We start from the raw sequence: 12,878 nt of genomic DNA on the forward strand, positions 1-12,878 counted from the left end.
TCGCCCCAGTACTAATAGTTCACATGCAAATCTCATTACCTAATAAATCACATGTTACAAATCACTCATATATTGTTTTTTTTTTAATTCAATTACGTAGTTAGATTCAAGTCTGATTATGTATAAGTAATTTAGACATCAGAGTTCACCCAGTAGAGTCTTACTTAATCAACAAGGTATACTTCATTCTATCAGTTACAAATGAACCTTTTAAGTATATAGCCAGTAGCGTCACATTTGTTCTTAGTAGTCCTCACTTTTCAAAATTATGTCAAAAGTATACCATTACATTGGTTCAAAATTATGGGCAATTATCTTGAACAAAGTTGGTATGACATAAAGAAAGGCCACAGTTCACATTGTTAATTCCTTATAGCATTACTTTTAAGCAGAGGATTACAAAGGAAATCATGTTCCAAATCAAACGATTAGAATCATACTAACTAGTATCATATACTTGCATAGGTTCATGCAGACAGGTCATCATGACACTTGTCATACTATCATAAATGCGAATCTGAGCAATAGATATAAATATGACAACCGTCGTTTCGAGCAAAGAAAGCCATGCAAAGATAGAGCTAGGAATCAAGTTTAGAATCGTATTTCCTTAAGCAATCGCAACGGTGGAGTAGCATATCCATTCTTATTATTATTATTATTATTATTATTATTATTATTATTATTGTTATTATTTTCATCATTACAGGGTTCTATTGTTCGTATAATTTTTCCTTTTTCCAACTATAGTGTATAAAATCAACTACATTGCTCCATATTCATAATTTAGAAATACAGTGGTCAACAAACAGTTATACAAAAATCACAACCCTGTACATAAGCAGAGTATCTAATTCTTCCTCGTACGTAGATTCTATCACAGCCATAATGTCTAGAAATTCAACTGTATGTCAAGAAGGTGATTTAACCTACTAATATTAGAGTTAGACTTCTTGATAAGACCAATTCAACATGATAGGAAATTAATTTGAAATCATATTGTACAAATTATACAAACCTGCATGAACATGCAAGAGGAGGTAGATACCCTTTAACCTATCATTATCATGGCATACCCCCATAACCATTCGTTTCCGTTAAAATTCACGGTGTCATGCAGAACAATTTCCATTATGGCCTTAGATACGAAATGGGAGTAGTTTAACGATTTGCAATACCTACATATAATTACATCACAGAAATGATTTCTCAATCTTAAATTGTTAATACACTGAGGCAGGATTCTAATTCTTATAGTAACTTATCAGATTAATGATTGTCAAGTATTTTGTAAAGTGTCGTATGGACAGATACGTTTCATAGACGGGATTCCTCATATCATTCGACTATTACTCATAAGGAGTCTCAATTACAAATTGCAGATTATACATAAACAGAATAGATTATAGATTACAGATTTCAGATTTCATATTACAGAGGTTAGAGTACAGAGTACAGTACAGAATACAGATTCTAGCAATCAAATCCCAATTACACATAGACAATACTTATTAGACACCATTAATAATTCTCTATCAGAAATCGTCAATAATTTCCTTAGTTCACGAAATCTTATTACTTACATACTGCTTCAAGGTTAATAACTAACTCCCCCGCATAGCCTATCTATTTAAACCGTCAACAAGAAGTAAATTCACAATTTATTAACTCCCTTCACAATTTTAAGAGGGGTCACTGTATTCATAACTTCTTCTTCCGACCAATCCTACTAAACACAATTTCAATTAGCGCACAGAACACATCTTATCAAAGTATTCAAACACAATAATTTCTCAAAATCGCGGATTTAAACGTTGTTATGGCAAGGAAGACATAACTATAGGTAAAGTACCACGTATAGCATTTCCTTTGATCTTAGATATATTTGATACGTAAAATTTAAGCAATTCACTCAAATAGGTACTAAACAACCCACTTATATTGCCATCATTCCCTACAGATAAGTATCAACCGATAACACACATTTTATCAAATTCTTTATATATAAACTGTCTTTCCGATCAGCTCGAATTCTTACCACACCTCCGCAGTACAACGTTGTTGACTTAATCCCATCTGCACGTCTTGCATTACTCACCAATCTATAGAGGTAACAAAAGAATATAAAGCCGACATAGATCGTAATCATCAGAGTTAGCAGGTAAAACATACACATTTATCGTTGCCATCAATCTCTTCATGTACTCTTAGACTATTATGCATGATGCCTAAGTCTTTCTAGACATCCTAAAGCTCAATGGATTCGTGTGTGAGATAGCAACTCGTGCTCTGATACCACCTGTCACGCCCCAAACTCGCCCCTAAAAGTTCGGGCATGACCTAAGCAGAAACGGACACTTAACCTGGTATACATAACATATGGGGCTTGAACGGAAACATTTAACAATATAAATTAACATAAATAAAAGAACTATATCCATTGAGCGACCACTATCATGCCAGGATCACAAACAGAACATAAGGCAAACAAACATACAGTGGCATGCATCTGAGAATTTTGCTATGGACATATACATATACAGACCCAGCCCTTATGATTGGGTGTAACAAAACAATAAGAAGTAAAAGGATTATATACACTACAACCTTAGACAAACAATCAGGGTACAAAACCAAAAGCTTGGCAAAACTCCATAAAATAGTTGCCTTCACTTAAGTGTCTGGACACTCCGGGGTTGACAAAAGAGGAACGGATACCACGGGTTTTGGCTGACCTCCAGATGGAGTGCCTACAGAATAAACATAACACAGGGTGAGTCAAGCTCAGTGAATAGTGGTACGCAAACAATTTAATGATTAACTTGAATTATAATGTACAAACATGAGTGCAGAGAACACATAGTTAACTTAATCTTGTAATTATTTCTAGAATGGTCTTAGGCTTAAGCTTTAAACATAATTGCTTGAAACATAACATCTTGAAGCATAATGGCTTTAAGCCCTTGAATAGAGTGGCGTAAGGCCCTTGAACATTGTGGCGCGAAGCCCTTAAACATAGTGGCATCAAGCCCTTGGATAATTTGGCGTTAAGCCCTTGAACATACTGGTATGAATTCAAGAGGTGTCTCACGCGGATTCTAGAGGTGACTCACAACGTAGCACTTAGTTCCGCGTAGCCCTTTGCTTCATATCATAACCACTTATACAGAATGGCCATAGGCCTTATAACTTTCAGATGTGTATGGATTCAAGAGGTGGCTGGTACGAATTCTAGAGGTGGCCTTACAGCACTTAGTTTCGTACAACACTTTGTTCCATATTAGAAATACAAAATGGCCTCTGGCCCGGATTGGCTTTAAGCCTAGTTCATGTATGTATGGACTCAAGAGGTGGCTCGCACGGATTCTAGAGGTGACTCGCATTGCAACACTTAGTTCCGTACAGCACTTTGTTCCATACCCGAAATAGGTCGTGAAGACCGAATAATTCATATTATGTCGGTGCATAACATAACATAACGGATAAACAGAAACAAGGTCATACATGTTCTTAATTATGCTTGAATCATAACAGAAATCAGAATTCATGTTTGACTATACATGGTACATTCAATAGCGCTAATAAATCAATATAGAGCATACCTTTTAGTTCCATAAAGGGACTTCCAGTAATACCTGAACCACGGTATTATTACCCCCGGGCAAGGGCCTTATGCTGAAGATGTCCTGAATACTTGATATGTATAAGGACAGCCATTTACTGGTTGAAAACATACATATCAAAAAAAAAATAAAAAATATAAAGCATTTCTTGTTATATCGTTATCATCGTCATCGCAGTACGCTTAACAGAGACAGAGCAATACACTTTCTAACGTGGTTGACATAATGATGATAAACCTTTACATCCATGTCATAGATACTAAACGACTTCAGGTCTCTTAGTAGCAAAATAGTATGCTCTCATATTCATACCGTAAGGTGAATCAATATCATTGATACTCAATTCTTGACATTTAAGGCAACCCATGGTTCTATCTGATTTTTATTTCGTTCCTTTCTAAGCAAATGTCTATGTCATGAAACATGTGTCGAACCAAATAAGATTATAAGAGTCCCTGATAGGACGTTCAAATATCATATCTCCATTAAGCGGAGTTTATAGTCATAATTCCTTCCCGTTAACTACTTGCATAGTATTAATACCTCTTGTACGGAGTCTTAGGTAATTTACAGGCTATAGCACATTAATAATAACCATTAACCATAAACAGAATGCAGAGGAATTCCAGAGTCATACCAAGGTACACATTATCTTTCAATGTTCTCACCGATCTTCAAACAGCGTAAATGTTAACGTAATTGCTTATGTAAAACCGAACGTTAAGAATAAAATGGCTAACGGTAAGTAAATGTATGATTACAGTACTACTACTCACAGTGTTAAAGTGGAGCGCTACTTCCCCCTGAAGCGTGTCCTACACACATACAAAGTTCACAAATTAACTTCCCTCTTTCCTTGTTAAATTACTTCCTGACTCATTACGTTTCGAATGAATTTATTGCCATCTTAAGATCATCAGAAAAATATTTTAAAAATATCAGAGGGTCGAGCACGCGAAACGGAGCCAAACATTTTTTTCAGCTTGGGCCGCACGTGCGGCTGTGAGCCTCGCACGTGTGGCGGTTGGTCCCGCACGTGCGGCCAAGATCCCCGCACGTGCGGCGATTTCAGAGTGAGAGCAGTCCGAAATTTGTACAAAATCCCATTTTTGGTACCCTCTTTTAAGGCTCAAAATAGGTTCTTTTAATTGTTAAACATGGGTCAAAAATCATGTAAACAGAAGTTACAACATAGATCAATCTATGTACAATTTGAATCTTTAATCTTAACTCACAAACACAACTCAACTTCATAATATTCCCATCTTCACACACACATATATACATACACATAGCCATTGATCATAAGGATGAATTCAAGCTTGGTAACCAAGGGAATGAAAACAAAACAAATAATGGTATAATTATCATGCTAATTCTTCAACACACATACATATATAACTTCCATTACAACTCTAAGTTACACAACACCAAGAGATTCCTACTCTCTAGCAAGAAAAGGAGTAGAACTAGGTGGGTTAAACTCACCTCAAGCCTTAATCTCTAGATGACTTCCCAATTTCCCCAAATTTCTTCTTTGTTGAATTTCTTTTTCTTCCTTTTCAACCCTTCTCTTCCTTAATTCTCCTTTTCTACTCTCCAGGAGATATTTTTGGTTTTGAGGCTCATAAGTCAAAAATGGCTAAGCATGTACATATGCACATATATATATAATTGAATAAGACAAAATTTACTCAATTTAATCATCCCAAATCAAATTTTCACAAAAATACTTATTATGACCTAAAAATTATGCTAATCTCAAATATACGGTCAATTTCAGATTATTAAGCTTCTAAGGCCTTCAATTTCTGATTCAAACACTAGAATTGTAATAGATATTTCTTTTATGAAACAGATATGATTCTCTAATCATAAAATTCATCCAGTTAAACTTAATTCCACATGAGATTTCACAGTAAGCATCTAAAGGTACAAAGTAAGGGATTCAATGTATACCAGAAAACATGTACGAGGGTCGGGTCATTACACTAGTTCCTGACGAAACTAGGACAGGGTAACCCTACCCCATCATAGGGGTATTTTGGCTCTCATTTGCTTGGTATGTGCTTTTAGAGTGAAACTCTACAGAATGTATGTATCAGTTGCAAGTCTATGTATCAGTTTTTGGGAGGCAGAATTCAGTATTGAGCATGGTTCTACGGCTTTGATTACATCAGTGTACTGATTTGAATCTGAGTAGAGGTGCTGTGCAGTTTTTGAATTTTGTTTTCTTTTTGCTTTATTTCTTTTTTGCAAGGTAGTTTTGCATCATTTCTTTAGACGATTTTGTTACCCCCTAAACACTCTGGACCCCAGTAAAAAGGATTTGTAGATCCGAGGATCTTGTCAGGGGACAGCCAGTGTTTGTTTCACTCCCACCGGTTACCAGACGGAGGAGGATCAGGCAGAATTCACCAATCCAGCAGTCAGCTTTTGCTTCGCCTGCGCCCAGTCAGGTCCAGTCTTCTACTCCAGGAAAAGAGTATTCACCAGTTCTGATAGCTCAACATCCCCCAGTCAGCATGGAAGATATGCTTTGTCAGCTCCAACAGACTATTGAGAGTATGCAGCTAGATGCAACCTGCCAAGCTGAGACCATAGCTCGCTAAGCTAAGGTCGTAGCCCGCCAAGCAACAATAGTCACGATCGGCAGTAGCCTTTACATCCCATGCACCCCCAGTGGGAATTTCGGCACCCGGGGTCACAGTCAATGTCCAAGAGAATATGGGCATTCCGAAAGATCCGATCCCACCTCAGACCTCCAAGGCACCAGTTTACCAAATGGAGGCGCCGTTTGAATTCGAGGTTGACCCCACTGCACTGAAGGTCAACAAGCTAGAAAAGCTCTTCAAACGGGCGTAGGGCGTGAATTCAATCCTTGATATTGAGGATGGATACACAAATTCTGCATTAACTCTGTCGCATAGATTCAAGATGCCACACGTAGACCGGTTTGACGGCTCCGGGGATCCCATGGTCCATCTATGGCTATTCTCTGATATCCTACGACCAATGGGTCTCACTAGATTGCAGAAGTTGTCGCTTTTTGGCCTGATCCTGTTGGATATAGCGGCCATTTGGTATGACAAGCTTGAAGACTCTGTGAATAGAAATTTGGAGTAAATGGCTGAGGCCTTCATAGCACAGTACTCCTACAATACTCAAATTGAGGTCACTACTCGTGATCTCGAATCAACTCACCAGGAGCCGAAGGAGGGCTTCTCGGATTTTGTGACCCGATAGAGGGCCAAGGCCTTTATGATGACTATTCAGCCGTCTAAAAATGACTAAATCAGAATGGTGGTCCGTAACTTGTAATGGAGATTATTACAGAAAATGATAGTCTTGACTTTGTTTATATTTGCTGAGCTCCATGAAATAGGAGTTCAAATTGAGGATGCGATGAAGTAAGGGCTGATAGACCATGAGAAGGAACAGCCCAAAAGGCCCTTTACACGCAGCTCCAATGTAGCCACGATTGGTGCCATCTCTGCACAACCTTCGGATGTGACATGGTCACCACCACACCCAAAACTACCAACCTGTTCGCCAACACCTCCAATATAACTTCACAAACCTCAAACTATCAAGCCCGAAAGCAAAGGGTCTTCACCTCGCTCTACATGACTTTGTCCAAAGCCTTAGGGGTTTTAATAAAAAATGGGCATTTTAAGCCGTTAGAACAACGCCCACTACCCGATCCTCTTCCTTCGAAACACAACCCAACCAAATACTCTACTTTTCACCAGCAACATGGTCATGATACTGATCAGTGCTACAAACTGCGTCATGAGATTCAAGATCTCATTCACAATACGGTGATAGCGTCTCCCCAGAAGCTAAACGTCACTACAAATCCTCTCCCATCATATAACCAAGTCCCTCCACCTCGGCATATAAACCTCATCCATACACTGGCCGTCCCTTATGACCCCAGTATATACATCACCCCTTCCTACCTACCTAAGCTGGCATTGTTCATCCCTGAGAGCACAGACTTGTGCATAGTGAGCACGTCTTCACTCCAACCCGAACTAGTGGTGGTGACAGTGGAAGATGAAGGGAGGTCAGCCTTGGTGGAGAATATCAGTCCATTGCCCGAGGGCTTTGAGGACTTATTTAAAGGGACATACGACCCGAGCTGCTATTTGTGCCAATCAATCAAGCTAAGCGGGAAGTGGTGTTGCCGATTGGGATGGGGGTCAGTATAGTTCGAGAAGATGGACCAAGTCAAGGATTAGATGATCTAGCCAACCTAGAGGAGGATATAGACAACTTACATTTCTTTGATGGGCAAGATCAAGGGGACATGCATATTGATTGGTTTGATCTGAACGGGTCAACAGCCAATTCTGGGTGGCTAAGTGATGAACCCGATATAGATGAGGGAACTGAATCAAAGCTTGAAGAACAAAAAGCGAGAACCGCTGCAATGGCCGGAATGGCCGATGGGAAGGGTAAACTGCCCAAAAAAATCGGTGAAGAATAATTAGCTCAGGAACTGGGCATTGTTAGTACTGTACATACAGAGCAAGCAGCCGCGCTGGAGCAGTTTGGGCAAGAAATGAGTGTAAGTGATCAGAAAGCTGAAATAACTTAATGCCCCGCGGGGAATGTTTTTGCTGAGAGAACACTTGGACCAGAACCGGACAATTGCTTGTCGGTTGCCGGAGGTATGTGGTAGGAAGATGATGATCTGCATCTTGCTCATACTGATGAGGATTGGGATGAAGGCCTTTATAGCGATCCCGGGTTTACCCTTGTTGTATAGTGATCCGGACATGTGTCCGTGGATGTTGGTAGTTGTTTATTATCTTGTTTACATCCTTTCCTACTTTGTATTTGAGTTATAGGATGTGTTGGGCAGGTTTGTTACAGGTTGGTTGAGTTTAGAAACCAAAACTAGTTGCCTAGATTTTGGCCTGTACGCTCGAGCGGGGGTTTGGGCGCTCGAGCGGGGAATATACCCATCCAGTAATTGTTGTGCAGTGTTGTACGCTCGAGCGTGGAGTTGGCCGCTCGAGCGGAGGCCTGGTTCTGCAAAAGTGCTGGGCGAGTGCATTCTGCGCTCGAGCGGGCGGTTGGCCGCTCGAGCGGAAGTCTGTGAGTGGACGCTCGAGCGGGGTGTTTTACGCTCGAGCGGAAGACTGGGTTAAAGTCCCGAATTTGTGACTCTTCAAATCACTTTTTCACTTTCTCTTCTCTCTCTTACTTTTCCAAAATCACCATTGTTGAGCCTCTCACTCTAGACTCTACCTTCTCTCTAGGTTTTGATCTAGTAGGAGTGATTTACTCACCTTTGGCCTTTACAAAAAAGTTGTTGATCGTCGAGGGCTTCATTTTAATCTGAAAATCTCGGGTTTTGGAGCACGTTGGGTTTTGTCGTCTTCTCCTTTGGGACTCCGAATTTGAGGTAGGGATATCCTACTCCTCTCTATGGGTTTTGTCTTTAAATCTTGGTATTTTGAGATGTTGGGCTTGGTTTGGTAATTTTGTGAAAGTTTGGGGCTTTTGTGTAATTTTACAAAAGTTGGGGTTTTATTCATAATAAACCTAGATGCATGTTTGGCATAGAAAAAAATGGAATGATTGTTGAATCATTGATGAAAATGGGACCTAAGGGTTGAAATATTAATTATGGAAAATGGCCTAATTACATTGTTTAATTAATTGGGATAATTAATTGCTGAGAAATGAGGAAACGAAATGTTGATTGAATATCCATTTGTGCATTTATTTTCTGTTTTAGAAATAACTGCTTTGGGCTATCGGTGGAGGATAGTCGAGATTGTTGTAGACAACGCATGATGATTAGGTAAACGGAAACTAATCAATGGAATGTGTCATGGAACTTGACGGTTGATAGAATACATTAATTGTGTGTATTGTGTGATTGTATATAGAACCAATGTGTTTATATACGTTATGTGTAGAGGAGGAGATAGGGGATGTACTCCGCGGTTTAGGGGAAGATAGGGGATGTACCTCTAAACCGGATAGGTATTGGGAGGAGATAGGGGATGAACTCCGTAGACACAGCTCATATGCTTGTCTAGAGAAGTGAAGATAGAGCTCATATGCTTATCTTTGTGAAGTGTGGATACAGCTTGTATGCTTATCTGTGGATATTGTTGTTATACATATCTGTTGAGAATGTGGATATAGTTTTTATGCTTATCTGAATATGAGATATAGTTTTTATACATATCTGTGGAAATGATGATAGAGCTAGTATGCTTATCTGTTGTTAAAGGGAAAATGAAAAATAATTGGGACTTGTAAGTCGTTGACATAAATATGTTATTTATGTGATTGTATCAGTGTTGACCAACTATCAATTGCTAATGTTTTAGTCATTGTCCATGGTTGGTTTAGTGCATTTCTACTGGGCTGTGGCTCACCCTATATGGGAATATCATTTTCAGGTGCAGGAAGCATGCCACCTCCAAGGTCATAGCTTGGGAGGCTAGAGGCGGACATAGTGTAGTTGTTTTACTTTTGATGTATTACATGTAACTTCAAGCCAAGGGCTTAATGTGTAAACGAGTTAGTACTTTTTTTGTTGAAACCAAGTGTTAACTTGGAAAGCTGTAAGCCCGTAGGGCATTTTGTTTTGATGTTAACATGTAATACTTATGTAATGAAACTCAATGAAATAAAGGAATGTGGTTAGTTATATGTAAATGCATGTCTTATCTGATGGGTTTAATGTTATTATTTTGAGGGCGTTACAGCCTTCCTAACAACACTTGGAATGTGGAAGAAGTCGACCATATGACAAGGAGTGGCCGATATTTCAAACCACCGCATCTGGACCAACCTGAAGCCTCCGGAAAGGACAAAGAGGTAGAGAAATAGAAGGAAAAGCAGTTAGAGGAAGAGGCTATACTGAAATATTTGAAGAAGATTCAAGCTGACATATCTATCTGAGGGCTGCTTATGGCTTCGCGAGTGCACAGACAGGCTGCACTGACAGTGATGGATAAAGTTAAGTTGTCCATCGACACCACCCTAGAACAACTGGTGGGATTGGTCTTCCTGGGAGGCGCTGTGTCGACTTTGACCTTTTCAGACAAGGAATTACCGCTAGAAGGCTCTGCGCACAACAAGTCTCTGTTCATATCCATAGAATGTTGAGAAAAGTGGATATCAGTGGTATTGGTCGACACCGGGTCAGCAATCAATGTCTACCCTTGTCACACGGCTTATGCTATTGGCCTTAAATCGGCCGATGTTGTACCTATAGCCCAGGTAATCCGGGCATATGACAATACAAGCAGAGAGGTGATGGGGACAGTGCAGATTAGAGTACAGGTTGGCCTAGCTCAATAGGACATCTAGTTCCATATCCTGGATGTCCCAGCCACTTTCAACTTACTACTTGGGCGACCTTGGCTACAACAAATAAGAGCTGTCTCTTCCACCCTCCACCAAATGCTGAAGTACCCCCATGGGAAAGGGGTAGCCATAGTGTTCGGGAATTCATCTATACATCCTCCGCCAGAGGTCACTACGCCTGTGCTGGAGATTGTGCATGGCGAAGAGGATGTCTTCCTTTCGGGGTTTACCTTGGCTGAGGCCTGGGTAGTGCAGAATATCTTGGCTATCGATGAGAGCTTATATGTCAACGCCCAATCTGTATACTTCATGAACAAACTCCAGCACATGCCAGGAATGGGGTTGGGAAGGAGCGGTCAAAAAGGCATTACTACATTGGCCGATGTGCCACATAACCTGCATGCCTTCGGTTTGTGCTGTATGCTCACCAAAAGGAAAGAAATGGCCGAAAGAGCTAGAGCTACGCAAACCAGGAAACACTACGAGCTTGTGCACCGACCAATTCGGGGAACCCTAAATGGTTATTTTGTTCGGGAAGGAGAAGCCTTCCCATTTTGTGGTTTCCCTGAACCCTAGTTCAACTCTAAGAGACAGCGAGTTCCCAGCTTTGAGATTTTCTTTGACTTGCAACTGCAAGACAGTGATACCAAAAAAAGGGTTGAGCCAATTACTGCTAAGGCTGCAAAAAGTACAGGAAGTGATTCCAACAATAGTGAACTTGAAGTAGGAGTAGCACTGGCATGTCTCCTTTCGGATCCTCAGATCAACTCAGAGAGCTTGAGGGATATCCTAATCGTTTCCATGATGGAAGACCAACAGGGTGTGAACCCTTCTAGTGGTATCTTGGATGCATCTGACGCACCATCCCTCACTTGGCAGCTGGAGGCGGGCTACCTGTCTAGCAGTTCTGAGTTAGGTGGTGAACCAAAATCTGATTTCACAGAGTTTGTGGAGTCAGAATTAGATTCTGGTTCGTCTGAGTCTGAGTCCGGTATTCCTGGGGTTGATAACTCGGATGCCGAGGTTTTGTCCGGGTCGTCTTTTTTCTTTTCCTTTGAGTTGGTTGTAACCAAGGAACTGGATGAGCTGGATCTTTTGAATGAGAATGTTGTTATAGATTCTGAGTACTTCTCTATGCCTCTTATTTATTGCATTCATCATGATTTTCAAAATTTTGATGAAAACGATAAGGAAGGAATTCCTTTAGTTTTAAAACATTTGATTAATCGAGAGGAGGAGAGGTTTGTAAAACCCCTTGTTGATGAAATGATTCCAATTAATGTAGGTACTGAGAAGGATCCGCATCTGGTCCAGATCGGGTCCACGTTGTCTTCAGAGGAGCGCGAGCGCTTAGTCACATTATTAATAGATTTCAAAGATGGTTTCACGTGGTCCTACGAAGACATGTCTGGAATCAATCCCGAGATTGTACAGCATTCGATCCCTCTTGACCCCGAGGCCTGACCCATCAAGCAAAAGCTTTGGAGAATACGCTCGGATTGGGCTTTGAAGATTAAGAGGAGGTCACCAAGCAGATAGACGCAGGGTTCTTGCTAGTATCTGAGTATCAAACTTGGTTGGCCAACATTGTTCCAGTGCTAAAGAAAGATGGCAGAATTCAAGTGTGTATGGACTTCAGAGATCTGAATAGAGCCAGTCCGAAGAACAACTTTCCTCTATCGTACATCAATGAAGTGGTGGACTTCACCGCAGGCCATGCATTGCTCTTCTTCATGGATGGATTTTCTGGGTATAACCAGATTCTGATGGCACCCGAGGATAGAGAGAAAACTGTCTTCACTATGCCGTGGGGAACCTACTGCTATAAGGTGATGCCGTTTGGGTTGAAGAATGTTGGGGCTACCTATCAACAGGCTGCAACCACAATTCTGCTTGATATGATCCATAAAGAGG

Source organism: Camellia sinensis, chromosome 6 (genome assembly GCF_055761805.1).
Source record: "Camellia sinensis isolate YWXY chromosome 6, ASM5576180v1, whole genome shotgun sequence".
Classification (NCBI taxonomy): domain Eukaryota; kingdom Viridiplantae; phylum Streptophyta; class Magnoliopsida; order Ericales; family Theaceae; genus Camellia; species Camellia sinensis.